Raw genomic sequence first — 12,520 nt, 5'->3', positions numbered from 1 at the left:
TACCTCTCTTATCCTATGGTTTTGTCAATGTTGCCTTTTTATAAATTAAATAAATAAATAAATAAATAAATAAATAAATAAAAGAAATTTCTGGAGTTGCCTTCTCTTCTGTGGCAAGCCCACAGTTTCTTGCTTGTAGTTTTCACAAGGGAGCAGAAAATTTTAACCATTTTATCTCTTTTGTGGAAAGAGCCTGACAAGGAATGTTCCCCAGTTTACTACTTTATTCCAGGTAGAATACACAGACACATGGAGCTCACCCCTCTGAACACAATAGCCACTTCCACCCAAGGTCAAAAAGTAAAGGGAAGAGTTCAACTCAGTGAGAGCGGAGAGCAGATCCCAGAGAGCCCTGAACAGCCCCATCACCACTGCCAGCCTAGTTACCATCATACACTGGGAGGAACCGAAGCTGCTACAGCAGACCCCAGTCAGCATCACCACAACCATGAGTAGCAAAGCCTAGACCGGGCAGCTGCCTGCCACTGCACCCTAAGTGCAACTGGCACCAATCCTGGGTGGTGGTGCAGGGAGAGGCAGCCCGGGTGGCCTCATATCGGTGGTGTCTGCCAACAAAGGTTTTGGTTCAATGTAAGCAACGGATATGGTTTAATCAACAGGAATGACACCAAGGAAGATGTATTTGTACATCAGGCTGCCATAAAGAAGAATAACCCCAGGAAGTACCTTCACAGTTTAGGAAGTGAAGAGACTGTGGAGTTTCATGTTGTTGAAGGAGAAAAGGGTACCGAGGCAGCAAACGTTACAGGTCTTAGTGGAGTTCCAGTGCAAGACAGTAAATATGCAGCAGACCATAACCATTATAGCTATCCACCTTGTAGATGACCTCCACATAATTACCAGCAAAACACCAGAATAGTAACAGTGGGGAAAAGAATGAGGGATCAGAGAGTGCTCCCAAAGGCGAGGCCCAACAACACTAGCTCTACTGCAGGCTACAGTTCCCACTTTACTACATGTGGAGACCCTATGGGCAATGACCACAGTATTCCAACCCTCTCGTGCAGGGAGAAGCGATGGAAGGTGCTGACAACCAGGGTGCAGGAGAACAAGGTAGACCAGTGAGACAGAACATGTATTAGTGCTATAGGCCACAATTCCGCAGGGGCCCTCCTTGCCAAAGACAACCTAGAGAGGATGGCAATGAAGAAGATAAGGAAAATCAAGGATATGAGACCCAAGGTCAGCAGCCACCTCAATGTAGATACTGCTGTAACTTCAATTACCCATGCAGATGCCCAGAAAACCCTAAACCACAAGATGGCAAAGAAGCAAAAGCAGCCCATCCACCAGCTGATAATTTGTCCGCTCCTGAGTCTGAGCAGGGTGGGGTTGAGTAAATGCCAACTTGCCATCTCTACCATCATCCAGTTTAGTCATAAACAAGAAGAAATGAATATGAAATTCCAGCAATAAGAAATGAACAAGAGATTGGAGCTGGATGTGAGGGAAATCTGGCTGCTGACGTCTGTCACCCCATTGATCGCCAGGGTTGATTCGGCTGATCTGGTTGGCTAAGCAGGTGTCCCCTTCCTCCCTCACCACTCCATGTGCGTCCCTCCCAAAGCTGCGAGCTAGGTTGAAGAGGATGGTCTTCCCCTAATCGAGACTGACTGGACTTCGGTTGAAGGTATACAAGTAGCTGCACTCCCCTGCTATAACCTCCAAACAAGCTCAAGAGATTGGAGCTGATGACCTTAAGTGCTTGCTTTTTGCCCATTGACCAGATAACTAGAACTATCTGCATTATCTATGGGATTTTTATTATTTTTACATGGGATTTTTATTATTTAGCATGGGATTTTTATTATTTTTACCTAAAGATATCTCTTTTTGGTAATGAAAGATGTGTTTTTTTTTAAAGGCCTGGTTTTTCTCAATACACCTTTAAAGGTTTTTAAATTGTTTCATATCTGGTCAAGTTGAGATTTTTAAAAACCTTGTTTTTAATTTGTAATAAAAGCTTACAACTTGATTAAAAAAAAGTCAATAAGCTACAAGCATATGTTAATAAAGGTCTTAAATAGTGAAAAAAAAGTAAAAGGAACACCTGTATGTTGCCGGTGCTCACATGGGTGGCCTCAACAGAGGTAAGCCACTGGTCTTCCTGTCACCAGTTCTAGTGACTGCGTGATGCAGAAGCACCAGGGGAAACTCAGGTATGAATTCCACTTTATTTGAGGTAAGCACAAGCTTTTATAACAAGTAGAACAAAGGATATTTTTCTCATATGTCAGAAATCACAGGGTTCTAATGGTCAGATACCCTTATGGTGGGGAGGGGTAGGAATGACAAGAATTGATGAGATACAGAAAGGTCAGAGCAATTAGTTTCCATGATGCAAGACATGTTAATTATCTAAAGGTGTTGTTGTGCGTGGGCTGCAGAGAAGAGAGAGAGGAGGGGTCCGGAGTGAAGAGGAAACACAAATCTTTATTTGCACTGGCACCTCAGAGTTGGGTGCGAGAGAAGCAGGTTGGGCCACGTGGAGGTAGAGAAAATAGCCGCCTCATGCACTAACCTTTCCTGCGTCTGAACACCGGAGTGAAGCGCTGGCAAGAGAACGAGGTGCGGAAGAAGAAAGGCTTTTATAGGAGCAGCTTTCACAAGAATGGGAAGGAGGAGGAGTAACCATAGCACTCCAGGATAGGATAATAACTCTTGTGAGAATGGGAGGGGGGAGGAGTAACCAAAGCACTCCAAATATCGCGGGGATATAGACAATGCCCTGAGGGCACAACATGGCTGAACAGGCACTCCGAGAATGTCCCAACTCTCGCGGGAACTAGCAGTAGCCTGAGGGGACAACATGGCAGATGTGACTGCATTGGCACAATTTCCCAGCATAAAGGTAGTAAGAAAAACATAGTGGTAAAACCAGTAGAGTGAGAAAAAGCAGAGAAGGGCAAAGCTTGATGTAAATCATACATATCAAAAACACAAGGAAGTAGTGTGGGGGTCTCACTGCCATGGTACTGGCAATGCTTGTGATCGAGTATGCTTATATGTGTGATCAAAGGGTGGTGAACTTATAGTGAATGTAGTGAACTCTAAGTGAAGTTACAAGCAGACTGCCATTTGGTCTGGGCAGGGGAGTGAACTAAGTGTGAGAGGTTGCAGGCCTTCTATGAAGACTGAGAGGCTAACAAGGGGAAAGTGAGTCATGGAAGCTTTCCCTTTTAGCTCATCCCTGAAAGGGAGAGACTGACAAGTGGGGTGTCTTTCCTGACCTCCATCTCAAGGATGGGAGAGCTCCCTTAAGTTCTACCAGGCTTTCATATAATCCCACAGTATGCGAAATTTCATTCTTTACAAATGGAAGTTTGAGAGGAAGCTCAATGTCAAATGGAACAGTATTTACCATAATAGGCAGAAGCACTGGATTTTGCAGGCAAACTTTTTTTTTTTTTATGTCGGCTATTCCTTTGAACACTAAAAATCCCTACTCATCAGCTAGCTTCTTTCAAGCTATCCCCCATTTTCACTGCCATGTCACATCACAAATTAAAGCTATAACACCAGGCACTTCTTTCCAGTAATTCTTGCACAAGTGAGATGAAAGTTGATGCAAAACCAGGCATCATTTCCATGAGTAAGATGAGAAAGGATGGACTGAGGGCTTTAGGGTAGTGACCACAACAAACACAGACATCAGGGAGATGCATATTTCTATTTCTCTGACCTGTGACTAAATTTCATAAGGAGAGAGTGTGGGTTTCAAATGCTCCATGGCTGGAACAGAACATAGAAAACCAACTTTTCAAGGGCATGACATTATTAATTTCTAAGACTTATTTGTCACACTAATATGGATGCCATAATTAGTTATTTAATTATGATGTATAAAATCAGAAATTAATGAGGATATAAATAATGAGATTTAGTTATTTTTCCACTCTAACATAATAGTCATTTATTTTGACCCCAGATGTTTGGCTTGGGATGTAGATTCTTGAAAAGTAGTCTTCATGGGCCCAATTCAAAGTACAGTGATTAATGTCTGCATGTGTTTTGGATAAATAACTAACAGTGGTATTTCCAGATTATAAGGTAATTCCATTTCATTTAATAGTTGCACTTACGTATTTTCTGAGTGTAATGAGAGAGTGAAAGGAGATTGAGTGAACATGAATCTGATAGGGACCACATAGAAAATTCTTCAGTGGGTTGGTTCTACTCTGGCACCGCAGGGGCCCCAAAGCCTCTTCTCAAATATGCTGTGTAATTCAGTTCAGTAAGTGACCTGTCAGGTGAGACCCAGTGCTGAGATGTAGAAGCATGTCAGACCACACTGCTGGGATATGAAAATGGGTCTCCAGGTCAGATCTGGTATACACTGCACAATCACTCTCTGTACCAGTCTTTAATGATATGCTTCCTGTCTTCACAGAGGAAAGAAATAGTTATGGATGACTGCTATTAAGAATTCAAGCCAATACTCTCTTACAATTCAATGCACACAGAAAAACATATGTCTCATCATCAGCTCTTAAGTGTTCTCTACACACTACTTACACATTGCTTGTATTTCACTGTAAATACAGTTTGAAATTAATTCTCATCCTTTTGAAGTACTGTGATTGACTGGATATTTGTATCCCTTTATAAATTAAATGCTGAAATTGAATTCTCAGTATGAAGATATTAAGCAGTGGGGCCATTGTGGGGTGAGTAGGTCGTGAGGATGGAGCCTGCATAAAGGGGTTAGTGCTATCTACAAGATGGAGACTCCCCCCACCCCAACTCTTCATCTGAATTATTCCAGCCTTTAGGTTTATGATTAGTCAACAATTTTTTTGGCTTTATGTGTGAACTCTTTTTTCAGCCACCAGGTTCCATCCAGATGCTAACATCATGCCAACCAGACTTCCCTGGGCAGACAACCCCACCAATGTGTCCTGTAGCCAGAGCCCCAATAGGGAAAGAGAGAGAGAGGCTGGGAGTATGGATCGACCTGTCAATGCCCATGTTCAGCTGGGAAGCAATTACAGAAGCTAGACTTTCCACCTTCTGTACCCCATAATGACCCTAGGTCCATACTCCCAGAGGGATAAAGAACAGGAAAGCTATCAGGGGAAGAGATGGGATATGGAATTCTGGTGGTGGGAACTGTGTGGAGTTATACCCCTCCTATCCTATGCTTTTTGTCAGTGTTTCCTTTTTATAAATAATAATAATAATAATAAATAATAAATAATAAAATAAATAATAAAAATAAAGATAAAGCGGGGGGGGGTTAATGCCCTTATATAAAGTTTCTTAATGCCTTCTACCAGGAAACAATAAGTAAATAGGCCCTTCTCAAACACCAATTTTCTAGTTCTTTGATATTGAGTTTACCAGCTTCCAAACTAGAGAACTATAAATACTGTGTTTTTGAAGAACCTGGCCTGTGGAATTTAGTTAAGGCAATAGAAAGCATCAAAGCATTTAGTTCTGTTACTTGAAAATCTTTGAATCTTTGAAAATCTTGAATGATCAATATTTGAGAAAGTAACATCTTAGTGTTTGGAATTAAAAAAACATACTTAGATAATATTTATAACATGCTTAGAAGATACTGTTTCTTATCAATGTCCATGGAGGTAGCTAAATGTAATTGCAATAACTTCCTGTGACTATTAGAACAGCTGCTATAATGGAGAGAGAGAGAGAGAGAGAACCATTCCAATACATGGAATTCCTAGAATTGAACTGAGCTATTTCCCCAGCCTCCTGACTTCTACTCTTTATTGTTCTGACACATCTATCAAAACACAGAGACTGGTCATCAATATTGTCCTTTTGTTCTTTGTAGCAGTGCAGTCCTTGATATTCTCTGAGCTCTTCTTGGGACTCAGGGAAAGTATTTGCCTACCCTATTTCCCAGCTGGTATGGATACTGTGATGTTGGGACTATGTGTAAGCTTGATAGAGCTTAGGAAGAACTCCCCCATCCTTGGATGGAGGTCTGAGAAGATACTCTCTTGGTTAGTCTCTCTCAACCGAGGTGAGCAAAAGGGGAGAAACTCAGACTTAGTTCTTTCCTTCTTGACTCTCAGGCCCACAGAAATCCCAATATTTCTCCCCATTAACTGGAAGCCACATGGTCGCCTACTTTAAGATTCACTTACTCAAAGTCACCTTACCTTCTGATGACAGAAGAACACACCTTATCACACACTCCTAGCAGTGCCCTTTGATGTCCTCAATTTGCATCAAACCTTGCTTATCTTCTCTCTATCTTGCCTTAACTGGTTCAACCCCTCTCCTCCCCTCAAACGCCTTTGGGTAATTAAATGCCTGCCTCAGGAGACTAATTATCTTGACCTTTATGTATCTGCATCAATTCTTGTCATACCAGCCCCCTACTATAGGGGCAAGCCGACATTTAAGAAACCTGTAATTTCTGACAAATTTGAATAGTGTTCTTTGTTTGGTTTTCTACTTATACCTTGCCCACCTGCTAATAAACGAGACCTGAGACTTGAGACTTGAGATCTGAGGTCTGAGAATGCTGCAGGTATCCCCAGTGTCTTTTACTTCTTGTAGTCCCCTGTCGCAAGCGAGAAAGAACTGGTCTGTTACCTTTCCCCTGGAGATCACCCCGCCAGAGACCCCGATACCGTGAGACTCACTGATAGAAAGCTCTATCATAGTGCTCAGCAGTTTCTCACAGTGGCACAGAACTGATGCTCACTCTGAGCCAGCATAAACTTCCTTTCCCCTACTCTCCACTCTAACTTCACTCAGCCCAGGCCAACCCCCACATTGCATCCTTCTGATGTCTGTTCATCTGTTAGATGCATATCCATACTTACCTGGGTGCTAAGACACAGTTTTTTACAAATATTTTATTTACTTATTTATTTACTATTGGATAGAGTCAGAGAAATTGAGAGAGGTGGGGAGATAGAGAGGGAGAGAGACAAAGAGACACCTACAGCCCTGCTTTACCACTTGTGAAGCTTTCCTTCTGTAAGTGGGGACCAGAGGCTTGAACCTGGGTCCTTGCACACTGCAATATGAATATGTAACCAGGTGTGCCATCACTTCCCCCCAACACAGATATTTATCTCTGAATGATAAATATGTAGGAAAATAGTCATTCTGTTCCCTCAAGACTAACTCTAAATTTCTTGCTCTTTCAAAGTTAAAAATATTTTTATTTCTTTGGATTTTTATATTTTTATGGGGGGGTTAATAGTTTACATACAGTATATTTATTAACATCTGGATCTTATTTCTCATCTTCCCATAAAAATTCTCTGCAGAACACTCTTACACCCAACTAAAGTCCCTTTTCATCACCTCCCTTCAACTTCTTCTCTCCACAGAGACTTTTTTTGCTTTGGTGCAATACATCACAGCCATTTCAGGTTTCGCTTTGTATATTCCCTTTCTGTTTTTGTTTCTTTAGTTCCTCCTATAAGTAATAGCATCTGGTATTTGTCCTCTTTTTGGCTTACCTCACATAACATGATTCCTTCAAGTTCCATCCAAGTTGAGGTGAAGGAAATGACTTCATCATTCTTAAGAGCTGAGGAGCATTCCATTGTGCACATAAACCACAATTTTCTTAGTCACCCAACTGTATTTGATCTTCTTAAATGATCAGTTTAAAAAACTTTATTAAATTTTGAAAATATTCCTGAAAAATATGGAAGAGAGAACAAGAAAGTGGAGGTAGAAGATAAGGCATAAGCAGCAGGCAACTTGCCTCATTGATGTCCATAGGATGGCTTTTGTCTGGCCTTCTTTAAGCCTAAATGTCATGTGTTATGAAGGAGAGTGACCACTGGGATATTCACACACCAGTTTTGGCCCTGTCTGTAAGCACAGCCATTTCAACCATATCATGTTGTAAGACAATAGTTTTTAAAAGGTAAAATATTGCTCATGTTTATTATTTAACTTTTTTTTTAGCTTCTTCAGTAATAAAAAAGAAACATAGCACATAGAAATGAGCTATTTATGGAAACATATAAAGGAATACATTTTCATAGCAAGTCACTGGAATCTAATTTAGAGATGTAGATGCAGATGAAGATGTAGAATGCAGATGCATTCTCATGTTGCTTTTTTCCCTGTTTTGGGTGAATTTTCTTGCCCTTGTGAGAATATCTGAATTCTGGTAGGAGAATAGACTCTCCAAAAGGGTCTGAGTATGAAGGATAGTCACAATCAATTTCAAAGAGTCTAGAAACTGATTCTACTTTCTGGACAAACAGAATAGGATGGACATTAGAAGATATGGGAGTGGTATCAGTGTTTTCTATTTCCTTACTTTAAAAATCACTTGTGAATATTGAAGTTCCTTTTAAAAAACACAAATTTTCTGTTTTCTTCATATGTAGACAAGATACTAGGTGTGGAGGTTACAAAAAACAACAGTTATTCCCACTGCTAACCTTCTAATAATCCGTATATTTAAAGGATTAAGGAGGATCTTCTCAAGCTTGATTACATGTTAGCATTACAAGGGAATTCCTGGGTCTACCATGAGATACTGGTTGGGTTTGGTGTGTTTTTTTAATTTATTTCTTATTTTATATAATTTATATTTATAAAATGGGAACATTGACAAGACCATAAGAGGAATACAATTCCACACAATTCCCACCACCAGAATTCCATATCCGATCCCCTCCCTTGATAGCTTTCCTAATCTTTTTCCCTCTGGGTGTGGATTTTTAAATTTTTTGTCATAATCTGGCTTCACTGCTCTGAGTTTATGTTTTAAGCTAGAGAGAAACAGAAATAGAGAGGCAAGGGAGAGATAAAAGGTTACCACAGCACCAAAACTTCCTCCATTATGGTAGGGACAAGGCTTGAAGAAACGGGAACTTTAAGAACTACCAAGTAGGGGTAGAAGAGATAAATTTTGCTGTTGTGGTGTCTATCTGAATAAAAATGTTGTTCAAAGCAATGAAGTTGTGTATACTCAAGACTCAGGTTCCAAAATAAATAAATGAATAAAACACTGAGTGGACTAAAATGGATAATAAACATTAAAAAATTTCAAATTAGTAATCAGGAAATGTGAATTGAAGCTACTATTGGCTTTATTTACACCCAGTAAACTTCAATGATTTGATTTTACCTATACATTAATAGCACCAATAGTTGGAGATTTGGATAAAATTAATCTAGTGGTCCCACAGGGTTGGGTATATGCCTCTAGTGATGATAAGATACCAGTCACACATTATAGAGGAGTGGGACTGTAAGTTTGATACCCTTACCCCTGTTTGATTTCCCTTATTAGATCGTCATTGCCACTATCACTGTCAACAAGATTGACAATGTTAATGAATTTTATTTATAATCTCACTTAGACCCCATATTGCCCTTCAAGAGAGGATTCACATCTGTTATTTTTCTCACCCGTACCTCCTTCACTGTTAGCAGTTCTAGACTTTGCTTCCTATCTCACCAAGAAACAGAAATACAAGAAGGATTTTTTCTAAAATTTCCCATCACCATAGCTATCCTTCTCTACCTGGCGAGTCTACCTTTCTTTTTGTCACTGCTACTGAGCCACACTTTCCAACTGTACCTGTTCCTCTTATATTCTGAACTATAGCTCTTTTATACATTGTTAAGCATTGTATTACCTCCATCCCTAGAAACATACTGGAATATGTTCTAACTTGAACACACATCAAATCATCCTTGGGCTCCAATTCTCCTTAAGTCCTTGTCCTTTTTCTCACCTCTGTTCAACAGTAAAGCTCATAGAAAATGTTTTTAATTGCTTCCATTTTCTATTCTCCCAATCTCTTGAGAATCTGTGATTCTGCATTCATTTTCAACCCCCACTATTACATACTTACAGAGGCCTCATTAACGTTTACATTGACCTATATGTTGCTCAGTGTAGGTATCTAGTCTCAAAACTTTAAAAAAAAAGTGTTACTTTTCTTAAATCACTTTTATGACTTGATTTTTGGCCATTGTTTTATATTAGTTCTTCTAATTCCATGACTAGTTCTACAAGAATTTTATTTATTTCCAACCAGGCCCTTCTCATCTCCTTAAATTCTAAATATTAGAATAATCTGATGATAAGTCTGTGGCCCTCTTTTCACATTGTACTCACTCCCTTGATACCGTCATCTGAAGAGTCTACTATTTATCTATCTATCTATCTATCTATCTATCTATCTATCTATCTATCATCTATATACCTATCATCTATCTACCTATCATCTATCATCTACCTATTTTCTATCTACCTATCATCTATGTATCTATGTATCTATCTATCTATCATCTATCTACCTATTATCTATCTATCTTTATCTATCTATCTATCTATCTATCTATCTATCTATCTATCTATCTATCTATCTATCTATCTATCTATTTATCTACCTATCATCTCTATATGACTGTCAATAAGACAGCCACCCCCAGCCCACAGTCTTCTATCCTAAAGTCTTTGAAATCTTAGTAAATTTAAATGTTTCCAGGTACTCTCTTCCAAAATATGTGTCATTCTCAACTGATTCCTACACCTCACTTTTAGTGCTTTAAGATGCCCATCAGATTTACCTTTAAAATACATCTAGAAATCAACCCACAGAAACTGTGGTCAATTATTTATTATTACCATGTAGAATGACAAAATAACAAATGTGAATCCTCTCTTGAAGGTCAATATGGGGGTCTTAGTGAGACTATAAATAAAGTTCATTAACATTGTCAATCTTCTTGGCAGTGATAGTGGCAGTGATGATATAACAAGGTAAATCAAACGGGGCTAAGGGTATCAAATTTACAGTCCCACTTCTCCATAATATGTTACTGGGTGCACTGTTTTTACTTCTCCTTATCATCTTCACAGCTTCCAGAGGTATCCTGTTAAAACTGAACAGGATCATGTCACCTGCTTCTAACAATCCAATGGATTTCGTCACTTGGCTGGTCACATAGGAAAAGATGAATGAAGGATCTAAAAATTCAAGTCAAACTTCAGGCTCCTAGGGCTGGAGAAATTTAGAGATATACAGGAATCAAATAATGTGGGATAATAGCAAAGGGGCAGACACGTGGCCAGTAAAGGTGATTGGAGTTCTGCTCACCCTCCTGTTGATAGAACATGCACTTTAATTTCGTTCACTTCATTGTTACCCTAGGAAATCCTCCAATGGTGGGATTGTGGTGTGACAAGGCTCTATAAACATTGAAGAAGGGATCATTGTAGGGGAAAATGAATAGCAACTAACACTGGCAGATGAAAGATAATTCAATCAGCCCAGTCTAGAATGGGTAGAAACAACATATTAAAAATACAAAATGTGACTGGAATAACCAAAGGCAGGATATAGCCACTTACTGTTTTTCTGTCCTCTGACCTTTTGCACAGACTTCAAAGTAAGTGAATTGGGGTGTAGACAGGGATGCTGGTAGATAGTAGATGCAAAGACAGTAGATGCTCTGTGGGGGAAAAGATCCACCGGAATAGATATCTAACTTTGCCATGTTTTGCACTGGCTACAGACTTGTGAAATCCATGGCCTGTATAGAGTAATCACTCTATACAGCCATCAAAGAGCTTTCATTTCTGAAATATGGATTAGTGTCAATGGAGTAACAGCTCCAGATGCAATAGATCCTGGTCACAACCTGTTTGGTATCTGATGTGAATGGGAGGTACATAAGTTGCTAACCATTGCAGCCATAAAAATTGCTGAGATCCCTTTAAGAATGCTACTTAGGAGATACCTTGAACGTTAGAAGAAATTTATGACTTAACCTCCCCTTATCAGGGGCAACACCCTATGTAGATTTTTCCCTCTACTTGTTCCCTTTATCAAACTGTTCTACTGATATAAACTGTCCTGAAATTCCTTTGAGTGATTCTAAAACTAACAAAAGTTTGGGGCCCAGTGGGTAGGCCTCACTACTTACCATCCATCTTCAGGAGAGTTAGCTGGTGTGAGCCATATGGGGCCACTTTAGACCAAGCTAGAGTCTTAAGCAATGATTCACTGATCCATTGTTGGATCCATTGTTGGTGTCTGTGAGTCACCCCACACTATTCTTAAAGAACTTGTATTCTGGAAAGTTTGCAAAAATTCTTTAGGAGAGTTCTGGACTGGAAGCCTCAACCTTGCAATAATACTTGGGTTCATAAAAGTTCTGTGGCTTACTGCACAAGGGAATTTCCTGGTGCAACATGTTGGAGACTTTTCTGGTTTTCTGTGCATTTAATCCAGTGATACTCAGATGTAATATTTGAATTCATCTCAAAAATTCCTTTGTTCTTTGCATTAAGCCCGAGTCCAAATGATTAACCATTCCTTGGTGATTTTACCCACATATATTCATTGAGCACCTGTTATATAACCATAGAACAGCTTTCTGATGGAGTGTGAGCAGACTAGCAATATATAATAAGTTCACTCTACTAGGAGGACTTTCTGAACCTTAAATTCAGAATAATCAATAATATTTCTCATGCTACTATTCTGCAGCTAGTCATTTCCATTATGAATATAAATATTCTCTCTGC

At 39.5% G+C, this 12,520-nt stretch overlaps 1 pseudogene; it reads left to right on the top strand.

The window, feature by feature from the left end:
* The window catches only part of LOC103118999 (Y-box-binding protein 1-like), a 44,212-nt pseudogene extending 42,768 nt beyond the window's left edge, over nt 1-1,444 (top strand).
* Nucleotides 1,445-12,520: the final 11,076 nt, after the last annotated feature.

This window comes from Erinaceus europaeus, chromosome 1, assembly GCF_950295315.1.
Source record: "Erinaceus europaeus chromosome 1, mEriEur2.1, whole genome shotgun sequence".
NCBI classification, from domain to species: Eukaryota; Metazoa; Chordata; class Mammalia; order Eulipotyphla; family Erinaceidae; genus Erinaceus; species Erinaceus europaeus.
The sequence above is the reverse complement of the archived record's forward strand: the minus strand, read 5'-3'. Positions and strand labels throughout refer to the sequence as shown.